Below are 13895 nucleotides of genomic sequence, written 5' to 3'. Positions count from 1 at the left end.
AATAAAGTGCCATTGTATTTCAGTAATTGCCAGAATGCCAGAACCTCATATTGCAATCACTACATGGACCTCATTTCTTTCATGGAAAGATGACAAGATAAAGGGAGGGGTCACTTCCTCTAGTTGATGTGGGAGGCTAGAGGCCAGCTATGAACAGTTATTAGGCAACTAAATCCCTTGACATTAGATTAGTCCAAGTTCTTTTTGGTTTCGATGACAGAAACTTACTCAAATCTAGATTAGACAGAAAGGAAATCACTGGGAAAGAGTGGGTTAGCTTGTGGAGTCTAACATAGGAGGGCAGTGGTGCAGCTGGGTTTCCAGGATAGCTAGAAGCAGCATCTCCAGACTGCCTCTGTCCCATTGTCACTGCCAGCATCACGCCGTTCTAAAACAGAATTGGCCCACAATCTGTCCAGTTCCAAGTTCAAAAACCCCAGAAAGAGACTTTGATTGGATCCTGAATCAGTCAACTCTGGTTCACCGAGAGGGTCTAGACACAGCCACGGGTACTCACTCAGGTGTACTCGGGCTGGTTACGGGGAGGGGAAGTTGATGAGAGCTGGGCAGCCATTCCATTTTCATTCTTAGAAGAAAACAATATTGCTGGCGCCTGGTCTAGGCAGGAGAGCACCCCAAGGATTTGCTGCTTAGTAGAGCTCAGGCTCTCAGAGCATAGACCAAAAAGAAAGAGAGGAGATGAGAAGCCGCTCATGTCACCGTCTCCTCCTTATCACTTCCCCAAGCCCAGTCCAAATCCTCATCCTGTAAACGTTATTCTGCAGCTTCTCACTTCCAGGTCCCTGTCCCTACCCTCAAGCCACATGATGCTGTCTGTACATTATGACCTTGTTAGTCTGCCCTCAGTTGAATGGCCCAAGGGTGGATTGATCAACTGAGTCCCTTCTCTTGGAAGACTTTCAGAATGAGAGTGAGACATAGCAGCGCTCCTGAGAGTGGCTGAGTGAGTGGGTATGACTCAGGAGTGAGTGGCAGACATGTTTTCCACCACATGGCCTGGATATCCGAGACAGCTGGTTTGTAATGAGAGCAGAAAATGAAATAGACACCGAGAGGGAAACAAGAAAGAAGCTGGAGAAACCCTATGGTACTTGATTTCTAGTTAAAGCTTGTGTGCAAAGCCCAGTCCTTACCCTTTGGGTCCTGTGAGGTAACCTGTATCCTTGCAATAAATCTTTCTGCTCAAGCCAGCTGGAGTTGCTTTCTGTTATTTGAAACCAAGAGAACCCTAACTGTTATGAGCTTAGAGCCAAAGGACAGAGTCCTAGGTAACATAAACATTTACTGGGCAGCAGAGAAAAGAGTCCTCTAAAGAAAATAAGAAGTAGCTGCAGATGGAAGAAGAAGCTGATACCACTCCTCCTTCCCATACCCCAGCCTCTACTTGACCTCTCACTATAATCAGCTCCCCTTTCCCCTGTGGCTACAGCTCTTAAAGAGATCACCAGTGATCTGCTAAAGGCCGAACCCACCAGCCCCTCTCAGACTTTGTCACACTTGTCCCTTCTCCTGGGTCCCTCTCTCTTTAACCTCCACTACACTGGTCTGTCTCACGGTATTTCTGTGCCCATTTCCCTGCACTATCTTTTCCATTTGTCCTCTCCTAGAACCACCCCGGAAGTGTCAGTGTTCTCCAAGTTCTTGTAATTGGCCAATTTTCTGGATCAACACATCTTCTAAGGATGATTTCATCCCAAGACTTCAGCTATCACCTTTATGGGTATGACTCCACACAAAAATCTTCATCTTTAGTCTTTTAGTACTCAACCCCAGACCTGTTTTTTTGGATTTTTTTTTTGTGTGTGTGGGGAGGCAGTTGTGGAAGGGTGCTTTGTTTTGTTCATTTGTTTGTTTTGAATCTGGAACATCTTGTAGTGCCAGAAAGTGAGGAAGTACTGAAATAAACAAACAAATAACAACAACAATTAAACCCTATGCCAATGGGGGCAATGTCAAAAGGTCACAAGAACCAACAGAAAGAGCTCCCAGTAGCCAAAGCTGGAACAAGTTGGACAACAAAATAAACACAGTAGTATTGGATATTAACCCAAAGTAGGAAATGAATTCCTATAAGTCCATACTGCTTCAAATAAATGATTGATTGAATAAATACATAAATGGAAGAGTAGAGACAAATCTCCCTTGCAGAAGAATTCCAAATAATTTATGTAGATACTCTAACCACAAAGAGAGGAAGCGCAGCCCTCCGTTCCTTCAGTGTGGACTGCCAGTAGTGACTTTCTTCCAAAGAGTACAGTATGGAATCGGAGGGCACAATAACAGTGGAAACACCTGACAGTCACTACCTTAGCCAGGTGACCAAGGTCAATATTAATAGTAGCCAATCATATTGATACTATGTATCCTTACGTGAGGGATGAAAGTGGTTTTCCTCCCCAAAACCCACAACCCCATTCTAATCAGAGAAAAACATCGACAAATCCCAATTCAGAGACATTCTATAAATGCCTGACAAGGACTCCTCAAAGTTGTCTCAAGGTCACCAAAGGAAAGTCTGAGAAACTGTCACAGTCAAGAGGAGCCAAAGGAGACATGGCAACTAACTGTAATGTGATAGCCAGGATGAGATCCTAGAACAGTAAAAAGACATCAGGTAAAAACCTAGAAAATCTGAACAAAGCATGGACTTCAGTTAATGATGTAGCAATATTATTTCATTAATTATAATAAATGTACCATATGAATGTAAGATCTTAGTAATAGAGGAAACTCTGTGTGAGGTGTACGGGAACTCCACAGTTACGATTTTTCTGTAAATCTAAAAGTTCTAAAAAGTTTATATTTTTTTAATTTTATACCTTTATGATGGCAATTATATCCCTTGCCACTATTTAAATTTACAATAAAAGTTTAGATGTCAATTAAAAATGTGTTAAGGGGTACATAGCTTTTCAAAGTAATGTTATGGGATACATTAGAGAAAACTGAAGACCACCACTTTATGGCACCTTTGTTGGACTCTCTAAACTCTCAGTGATAACCCACTGGGGTCAGACCTTTGCCACAGGGTAGTCTATTCACAGCCTGCTCTATAGTATGGGTTGGTTTCTGACAAAGAAGAGACCTCATATAGTTTAAAGTATCTGCTTTTGAATTACATTTGGAGAACCTTCAAAAAGCCAAAAGAAAAGTCTCCAGCTTTCCTATTATACTGCTTTCAATATACATTTCAAGGAAAGAAATCCCTTAGCTTTGGATGTATTGAAAAGAAAGCGCTTTATACTTCTTTTGAACTTCCTATTTCCTCACAGCACTGAGAAAACTGTAAGGTGCCATCCACCCACGGGTGTGCTTCCTACATTCTTCCTGTGTCCAGTCTTAAAAGGCCTATTACTGTAGCCAAGACATGAAAACCAGGTAAGCATCCATTGATGGAGGAATGGATAAAGATATATCCTTCTTTCAATACATACAGAACGGAATATTATTCAGCCATAAAAATGAAGGAAATCCTGCCATTTGTGATAACATGGATGAAGCTTGAGGGCATTATGCTAAGTGAAATAAGTCAGTGAAAGACAAATACTATATGTTATCACTTCTATGTGGAATGCAAAAAAGCCGAATGTGTAGAAACAGAAGAATGGTGGTTCCAGGGGCTGGGCCAGGGTGGTGGTGATGGTGGTGGAGGAAATGGGGAGATTTGGGTCAAAGGGTACAAACTTCCAGTTGTAAGATGAGTAAGTTCTGGGGACCTAATATATAGCATGGTGACTGTAATTAACAATACTGGATTGTATACTTGAAAGTTTCTATGAGAGTAAATGTTCTCACCACAATAAAAAATAAAGGAATTATATGAAATGATGCAGGCGTTAACTAATCTTACTGTGGTAATAACTTTGTAATACATACATGCATCAAATCATCACATTGCATACCTTAAACTTATACAATGTTATATGTCAATTACATCCCTGCAAAGCTGGGGAGAGCAGGGCTGGACATGCCCGCTAATGGATGGAGCACAATAGCATGTGGTGACAAACTGTACTCTACAGTCATGGCGGCTCGGCCTCAGCTCTGCGTCATAGCCATGGAAGCCAGCACCGTCACATGAGATTATTCAGGGACAAGTTTGGTTTTACAAAGTTTGTATTGTATTCATTAAAGTTATAATGGTGTATTAGTCTGTTCAAGCTGCTATACCAAAATTACCACAGACTGGGTGGCTTGTGAATAACAGACATTTATTTCTCACAGTCCTGAAGACTGTAAGTCTGAGATCGTGGAGCTGGCAGAGCTGGTGTCTGCATCCTCATAGATGCCTTTTTCTTCATTGTCACCTCACATGACAAAAAGAAGCAAGGGAGCTTTCTTGAGCCTCTTTGATAAAGGCACCATTCCCATTCATGAAATCTCTGCCCTCCAGACTAAATCTTCTTCCGAGGGCCCCACCTCCTAATACCATCACTTTCGGGGTTTGTATTTCCACATATGAACTTTAAGGGGGCCACAGACGTTCAGACCACTGCCAACGGTAATAAGCCTAGTTCTTCCTGATATTTTCATCTGACATACAGATCATATTGTTTTGTTTATAAGTCCTGAAATTTTATTAATCACTGTAAGGTGGTTTTTATAATTCTGTTAAAATTCCTGAAGTTGTAACTGCATGTATAAATAGTTGGTGCAAAAGTAATTGCGGTTTAAGAGGTTAAGAATAGCAAAAACCGCAATTATTTTTGCACCAACCTCAGAAGATATTCAGTTATCTTTTCTCGATTGGTCTTTCTAGGGGTTTATCAATTTTATTAATCTTTTCAACGTAAAACGTCACCTTTTGGGCTTGTTGCTTTATTTTCTGATTCGTTATTTCTGCCCTTATTATTATTATTTCCTTCTTTCTCTTTTGCTTTTTACTTTTAGCTACTTGAGAGGCTAAGATCATTGATTTTCAGCCTCTTTTCTAATACTTATATTTAAGGCTATAAATATCCTCTCAGCACTGCTTTAGCTGTATCTTACAAGTTTTGATATGTCTTACGTTCGTTATTATTATCTTCAAAATATCCTCTAATTTCTGTTGTGATTTGTGCTTTGATACAAGGGGTATTCAGAAGTGAATTGTTAAATTTTCCCTTTTTTTAAATTTTCTAGTTTTCATTATTGATTTCTAGCTAATTCCATTGTGGTCAGAGGACTTATTTTGAATGTTTTCAAACCCTTGAATCAATTCTCTTTTAAGTCCTTCAATTCTCCCATGAAAAATATATCTTCCCATGTATTTAAATACATTTTTAAGTGTAAATAATCAAACTCTATAATCTGATAAGTTTTAATTCTCTTGAATGTTTCAATACTACTTTTAAACTTGGATATCAACATAAAAGCCTAGCTCTAAACCAACTTGCAGCTTAAATTGGAATCACAAATCTACTCGTCAGTCTAAAATTGCTGTCCAGGATGGTAGCCACCAATACATGTGACTATTTAAATTTAATTTTTAACTAATCAAAATTAAATAAAATTAAAAATTCAGTTCCTCACTGCATAGTCATATTCAGTAGCCATATTATAAGTGTGCAGCAGCTAGCTGATTGGCAGCTACCATATTGAACAGTGCCCAATAGAACATTTCCATCATTGCACAAAGTTCTATTGGACAGAGCCCCCTAGACACTCCTGTAGGTACTGGCCAGCCTTTGGATTGGCTGCTCTGGGTAACTGATCCGGATCCAATCAGGTGAGAAAGTCATGTGGCACCAGCATGGTGATTTATGCAAACAATTACCCCCTACAAGGGATCCATACAAGGGAACTCCTTAGAAAGGGATTGAGGGAAAGGACAAATAAATGAGGTAAACTCCTGGTCACCCTTGAAGGCCCCATGCCAACATCACCTCCTGTGTGACCACTCTCCTAACTCCTTTAATTAATAGAGATTAGTCATACTTTCTTCTGGACTCCCACAGCCATCTCTTCGGTGTTCTCCCACGTTGTCGTGTGGTTGGTACAGTTCCGTATATCTGTCTCCAACTCTGGATTATGAGCTTCCTGAAGCCAGGACTAGGTGTCTTTTTTATTTTTGCATCCATAGTGTCTGACACCATGCCTGGTGTAAGGCAGGTCTGGGTTACACTGATGAATGAGAGGGAAATTTCTCTGAGAGGCAGGATTATGAATGAGGCAGAGCTGAGACTCAGTGCACCTGAATCCTACTCTCCACTCAGTCCCTACCTCTTCTGCTCTTCGGCAAGTCAACCTCTCTTCTGGGGCCTCAGTTTCCTCCTGCTCAGCGATTTCAGTAAGGAGGCAGACTTAGATAAGGTTTGTGTATAAACCTCATTGCCTGTTATACATTAATAAGTGTTATACGAACAAAGGGTGTCATGGCCAAGGAAGCTCGGGAAATTCTTGGTCAAAGATGATAAATGGGTATTTTCTTTTTTTTTTACTGTAGGCGTTCACAGAACCTTTAAATGCTAAAGTTCATTACAGCACTCTAAGAAACAGGTAAAATGTATAGAGTTTCTCACACTTGTTTGATGGACCATAGAAAGGTGTGTGTGTGTGTGTGTATGTGTGTGTGTGTGTGTGTTTGCATGCGCTTCGAGAGTGAAAGCCATCTTAAAGAATTGGTGTTTCATGAATTATTCCTTGGGAAATGGCTGATCAGCTAATCTCTAAGGGATCTTCCAGTTCCATGTTTTTATGACTTTTATGAAGGCACTGCCCAGTCTTACCATCCTGGTGCCTGACTAGGATAGTTTTGTGGCTGTGAGCTCATAGAGCCACACGCTTAACCTTCCACTCCATCTGCCCCTGCTTCCTCAGCTCTTCTTACACCACCTGCCCGACCCAAGAAAAGGAATTGGAGCAATTTTACTTGAAATGCCTTTCAGTGGGTAAGGGGCTGGAGTGCATGCACTTAACTTTAGACCTCTGATGGTAGGTCAGTACTAATCTAAAAGAGCAGCTGCTTTGAAAATTGAAGCATAAGACAAAGAAAAAGATTTTATTTTAATTTAAAATTGATTTTCTCCGATTTACCATATTTCTTTTACATCATGGGTGTCACTGGTTAACATATCTAATTTGAGCCATAACTTCATATATCAGGCTTTTGTGCCCATGGATTCTTAAAGCAGCAACAGATTATTAATGTTATGTTAATAAGAAAGCAATAATGAAATGTTATACAGAGTTTCTATTCCATATATTATTAATGTAGACCTTTTGTGTTTTAATTGGCCTGATACTTTACAATGTGGTTGCCAAATAGATTAGAAAATATTTTTGCCTTCTTAGCAAAATGGCCCCAAATTAGGTTACGTGACTAGAAAATATTTGCAACAGGTAACAAAAATGGCCATAAGGCATTGTGTGATAGGACGAGATGGACTTATTTTAATCTGAGATTCCCAGAATAACAACATTCTTGTTGCTCAAGAGTGAAACAAACAGTTCTATCAGATGCCTTAGAAATAAAAAGTATTAGGTTGGTGCAAAAGTAATTGTGGTTTTTGCAATTATTTTTAACCTTTTAAACCATAATTACTTTTGCACCAACCTAATAGAACAAAACAGGATTTTCACAAAGCTTAGTCCTGTCCTGTGCTAAATTGCCATACGCACTGGAACTTACTAGCACTGAATGTAAAAACCAATGTTTTTTGTATGTCTGCCATTGGCTGGCACTGTTCTAAGCACTTTACATGCATGGTTGCATTTAATGCTTGTGGCAACTCTAAGAGGGAGGTATTATCTTTATTCTGAGGAGAGGGAATAAGCATGGAGATGTGAAGGGCCTTAGTGGTAAGTGGCAGACTCGGGATTTGATCCTGGCCAAGCTGAGTCCTGAGCCCATCCTTATAAGCTCAACACTGAGAATGGAGGCCCCTGGCCTTTCACACGTGAGCTTTGGGTTTGGGGAGGCGCTGTAGGCCCCTGGCCTATCCAGCAGAGCTTCAAGTGTTTCCAGTAACGGACTCACCTGCCTACAGCTCACAGGTCACCACAGGTCTCACAGTGCCCCCCTGTGAACTGTCCCGTGGGTATGGGTGTAGTGGCCTAGCAGTTACACTGTGACTCTATTAGAGGTGACTCCAATCACACACTCATCTAAAAGGCCACCTCGTCCTTCGAGAGGCTAATACCACACCCAAAGATTGGTGACCTGTAAACACTTACACACTGACACCCCACCCTCTCCACACACCCTCCTCCTCCCCACACACCCACACACGTCTTCCATCCCAGCAGTCAGGCCTGCACTGCCCTTAACTGTGGTCCTCTCTGCACCCCAACCATTTCTCAGAGGAGACTGGCCCCCCTTTCCCTTGGCCGGTGACCTGGGCTCTGCGGACTTTGCTCAGAGCGCATGGGCTGCATGTTCACCCCCGTGAGCGGTCCCAGTCATGTAGTCAGGGAGGGGGCATGCACACCGCCTCGCCCCCCTCGGTCATGAGGAGGAAGACGTTCTGTAACCCATGGGTTCCAAGACCTCAACAATGTGTCGCCGTCTTGGCTTCTGCTCTGGGCTTTGCCAAACATTGAAATTCTGAAAAGCGAAACGTCATCTTCTTCAATCATTTGATTTTGAAAATGCGAGAAATGATACAAAGTTGACTTAGCCAGTGCCCTTTCTGGGCAGGTATGAAGTTCATGCTAGCTGTGATTTAAATACTAATTTTATGCCAGTTTTAGTTTTAAGGGTGTTTTTTTTTGTTGTTGTTCCTTTGCAGAAGCAGTCAGGGGAGTGACTAAAAGCTTGTTCATTTGCAGGGTTTTTCTCTTGGAATTGAACATGCTGGCACAATTTTAATTGGGTTTTAGTTGTTGTTGTTTTAATTCTCACAGTGATGGCTTGGCTGTGTCTTTTGGGACTGCGGAGGGAAGCTGGCATCTGGTGTTTGAGGATTCTGGGGATTTGCACCATATTTATATGTAATAACTATACAGTAAATAAACAGAATGAATAATTAAGTGAATAATGAGTTTCTCGGAAAAGAGGACTCCTCTGAAGACAGAAATTCTCACGTGTGTTCCATCCTCGCTCCCGTGTAGCAGCTCCTCTCTGTCCTCACTGTCATTGCCCCCATGGAAACCAGAAAGGACATTTTCCAAACCAAAATCAAGCATGACTTTAATCAATGTGGTTTGATACAAACAATATATTTTTCTTCCAATTGCAAGGATGTTGGATTTATGTCTCTTGGAATTCTCTTTTTTACCCTAGAGAGAGATATTTGCCTCTTTAAAAATAAAATCCATGAGATTAAATTATATTGAACAGTGTTTCTCTGAGGGACTAAAAACGTGAAATTCTAGGAATTTGCTCTATCTAGCAAAATTACATAAATGCATGTTAATACCCATATTAGCCAATACAAGGTGCCCTTGCTTCTAGATGCAACCCAGGCCCAAAGTAAACCTTCCCAAAGGGAAAAACCACTGTACAATGACTGTTTCTCTTATGCATGTGTTCATCCATTTACTCATATGTTTTATTCATTCATACAGCATTTAATAAGCGTCTCCTACATGCCAGGTACTGTGCCAGGCTCTGGTGATAGATACCTAGGTGAGCAAAACCAGGCCCGATTCCTGTTCTCGTGGAGCTTGCATTCTTATCAGGGAGCTAGCAATCAAATAATGAAACAAAAGTTAAAGTGCAACTGTGACCATTTCTATGAAGGAGAAGGTATTAGTTTGCTAGGGCTTCCATAACAAAATACCACAGACGGGGTGGCTTAAACAACAGACATATATTTTCTCATGGTTCTGGAGGCTGGAAGTCCAAGATCAAGGTATAAGCAGATTTGGTTCACCCGAGGCCTCTCTCCTTGGCTTGCAACGGGCACCTTCTCAGGGTGTCCTCACGTGTGTGTGTGTGTGTGTGTGTGTGTGTGTGTGTGTGTGTGTGAACGTCTGCGTCTAAATTCCCTCTTCTTAGAAGGACAGCCTAACTACGTCCGTTTAATTTAGTCTTCTCTTTAAAGGCCCTATCTCCAAATACAGTCACATTCTGGGGGTTAGGGCTTCAACATATGAATCTGGGGGGGGGGCACAAGTCAGCCATAACAAAGAGGTGTCTCATACAGAGATATGAAAGGAGGCAGGTCAGGTATCCGAGCAGGACACGGGGTGGGCTTGCTGAGGATGTGGGGACCTAAAGGATGACTAGGAGCCAACCAACCAAAGAGGAGGGAAGGGCATTGCCAAAGCCCCCCAGTGGGAGGGGCCTGGTCAGTAGCAGAGACCAAAGGGAGCCCGACCATGTACTGGGGGGCTGTGAGGCACAACATGGGGCTAGGGTGGGACTGTAGAGGGGCCAGGCCAGGCAGCGCTTTGTAGACTGGGCAGGGAGTTTTATCTTTTTCCCCAAGGCAATGGGAGACCATTGGAGGTTTTTAAGTGATGGCAGAAGCGGCAGGTCTAGATTTGCCTTTTGGAAATATCAGTCTGGCTGGAGTGTGAAGGACAGACGGGAGGGGTTCCACAGTGCACCCTGGCAGAGTGTTGGATACAGGAAAACGCTGCAGGCATCCAAGTAAGAAATGAAAGTGGCTTGGATTCAGGAGGTGGGGTGTGATCAGAAAGAAACGAGTGGATTTGACAGCTCTATGGGGAGCAACAGATTAGATATGGTGCAGTACTGGATGGCAGGAGCTGGTGATAACACAGGTTAGCTATGCTGGGCCCTGGGTGAGGGAGAAGAAGACGAGTTGTCTCCTGGATTTCTGACTTCCATAACGGGGTAAACAGTACAGTCAGTGGGATGGAGAACACTGGAAGACGCCCACGTTGGGGTTGAGTTTCGATCATATTGACATCAATGGATACCAAAGGCCCCTTGGTCCCTTTTTGGTCCTCAACACAGGTACCTCTTTTCCCTGCACATACTGTCCTGCCTGGAACATGACTTCCTGCTTGTACTTCACCAACCATTTGCCTTCTCTCAGTCTGGGGGCCCGCTTCCTCAGCAGCCAGGCCTTCCTGAATTCCTCAGGCTAGCCTACTTCTCCCTTTCACATACTTTTCCTCCAAAGCCATTGTCACAGTTAAAATTACATAATTATTTGTCACAGTTAAAATTACATAATTATCTGTTTCTTCCACTAGAATGTGAAGCCTGTGAAGGCCCAGACCATATCTATCTAACTAGTACAGTAGACTGGTGGCTCTAGAGTCAGACTCTCTGAGTTCTAATCTCAACTCCCGTTCTTCCACGTGGTGCGAACTTGGGCAACGTATTCTTGGGCAAATATTGCGGTGCTTCAGTTGTTTTGCGTGTAAAGCATGGATTATGATAATATATCTTTCATAGAATTGTTGGAATGATTAAATGAATTAGCATAAAGTGTTTATAACAGTGCTTGACATATAATAAGCTCTCAATAAATGTTAGCTATTGTTGTTGTTATTATTATTAAGCATTATTGTATCCTTAAGTATTTCATGTTCAGATGATCAGATAGAAGAATGGACCAATGAATGGGTAGATTGAAAAATGGAAGGATAGGTACGGTGGCAGGCAATAAAACACAATATTTTTAAAGCTGTATATTGAGTGAGCACAGTGAAAAAGCAAGGAAGCCCAAATGGGTATTGTGAAAAGGGGGGCTGGCGCCATACATCAAGACACAGCTAAATTCCGAGACACTGGGTCTCAGTAAGATAAACTCCTTTATGGTTACTTTCAGACAGGGCCTTAAGGAATCTCCATCAAGCCTTCTTCAATGATAAACCAAGTTATTTGTTTCTTGGCTTTGGTAGAGAGAAAAAAAATATCCCCACAATCCAGCCCTTTCCTCTTTAATTGAACTGACGGCGTATTTCCCAACTTAACAGTGAATTTTTTTAAAAGGTATAATTTTAAAAATTAAGTTTAATCTCATGTAAACAACACATTGATTCATTTATTCATTCTTGTGTTCCTTCTTTAAGCATTGATGGGATCCCTACTATGTGCCAGGTTCTGTGATAGGTTTGGGGCAGTTCCCCAGTCAAATAAGATATTGTCTCTATTCTCCAGGAGCTTAAGAGTCCTAATAAACTTCATCAAGACAGCTTAAATAAGTATTTATGATCGATATCCCTGATCAAAATAAAGCAAACCCAGAAGCAAAAGCTGGTTTCTAACTACAGGGCAGCACTCTGTGGTTCGCCCTGGTTCTATCTACCCTGCCTTGGGTGGTGAAGCCACCACACGGGAACTGAGGCCACTCAGCTCCAGCTGGAAGGTATTTTCATTGTTGTCACTCTATTTATGAAAGCAACTCCTGTCTGGTACCTTCTTTTTGCCCAAAGGATTCTCTGTCTATAATTTATTACAAAATTCAAGGCCATTTCATTAGGGAGAAATGTGCCATATCATTATTATAACAACTCCCCCTATTTTTGTTCAATTTTGAAACTGACAATCTAAGGACTATTTTTAGCTCAGTCATGTGAGATTATTTGTTTCCTTATTATGAGTTTTTCCTTTGGACTAGTTAACATGAATTTTATGCTCACTTATTATGTCACATGCTCCAATTCAATTTATTTTAAAGCAGATTCTTTGGGGAAAACTGTAAAGCTAATTTGAATTGATTCTTCAGAGATTCCATTTTAAATGAAGTGCTATAAAATTGGCAGACAAAGTGAAAAAATGGAATTGAATTTTCTTCTTCAGCTACTCATTGGATTCAGAAATCTTGCTTTTCGACACTGCCAAGGGTTTTGATATAATGTTTTATGCCATTTTCATAACATTTATCTTAAACTCCACTGCTTTTAGTTTGGTTGTTCAACTCAAAATGGTTGCCTGATACTTCCATGGGAAAAAGTAGAGTTCTTGTGAAAGGACGAATTGGGTGCTTTGATACACACTTCCTACTATCCACGGTGGTGCCCGGCTATAAAACATCTGATATAAAAAGCACGTGTTTTAATTGCAAAGTGAATATTAAACATTTGTGGACAAACTTGCTGAAGGAGTTGTGGAATAAAATTGCACCCCCAACTTCCTCCGACTTTGCCCAATTTATAATTTCCCCTTTCACTGTTTGTGCATTTACAGCTTGAGGAAAGCATAGGAATAATATTAATAGGTAAGATGCCTGATGGCTTAATTTCCTGTCCTCCCAGACCCCAAGAGATGCCCATTGTTCGTCAGGGCAGCAGGCTCCAAGCTAATCAGAAACAGCCATCCCTGGGTGGGGAATGGGACCCCAGGATCGGCCCATATGATTCCATTCAATGGTTTATATCTGATTATTAACAATCTAATGTAAAATACATAGAAAACACATGTTTGTAGTTTTACCTTGAGTCACACTTGTTTTCTTTGATGTGTGTTTAAAAAGGGGGTTTCATTTCATGCTCATCTTTTCTCCTGAATTCCCTAACTAGCACCTGTCATTCCTATTGACCCACATAGTCGACTGAACACGCAGGCGCATGGAAGGTCTGGGGCCAAATCTGCCATGCTACCATTGAGCTCAACAACACGTACTTGGAGTTATTCCCCTCAACTCAGGTTGGTCTTAAAAGAAGCGAATCACTGCTGCCTGTGTTTTTGTTCTGATCACAAAAAAGATAATGTGTGAAGTGAATGCACCTGCCAGCCAGGGTTTGGAGGAAGAAGCAGGCCCAGGGCCAGCTTCTCCATTAGACATACAATGGCTAGGGTTCCCCCTCCTTGTAGGGGCCCACAAAAGCTTTACTTTTCATGAAAATGAGTATAATAATGAATCCAGCCTAGACAGTATTTGTTTTTTATACCAAAATAGCCTTAAAATATCAATTAAAAAAATTTTTTTAATGGAGGAAGGGACCAGCCCATGAAGGTGATGTCTCGGGTCCTGAAATGCAGCCCTGAGCAGGACTGCTGTGAGGGACACGGGATAAGGGATGACTGTGGG

The 13895-nt window shown here is 41.6% G+C and overlaps 1 protein-coding gene across 2 annotated transcripts in view; it reads left to right on the top strand.

Annotated features, from left to right (window-relative positions):
* Positions 1 to 3848, top strand: part of EFCAB11 (EF-hand calcium binding domain 11) — a 127523-nt gene extending 123675 nt beyond the window's left edge. Inside the window, exons 7-8 of one of the 2 annotated variants that reach the window (XR_013993291.1) lie at positions 1629 to 1741; positions 3294 to 3848. The gene's annotated coding sequence lies outside the window, so the exon portion shown is untranslated. Of the gene's footprint in view, positions 1 to 1628; positions 1742 to 3293 lie in introns of those variants that run through there. The other variant, XM_081047514.1, reaches the window with a different exon arrangement.
* The last annotated feature ends 10047 nt before the right edge of the window (positions 3849 to 13895 follow it).

This window comes from Rhinolophus hipposideros, assembly GCF_964194185.1.
Source record: "Rhinolophus hipposideros genome assembly, chromosome: 5".
NCBI lineage: Eukaryota > Metazoa > Chordata > Mammalia > Chiroptera > Rhinolophidae > Rhinolophus > Rhinolophus hipposideros.
Note: the sequence above shows the minus strand (reverse complement) of the source record. Positions and strands in the feature narration are given on the sequence as shown.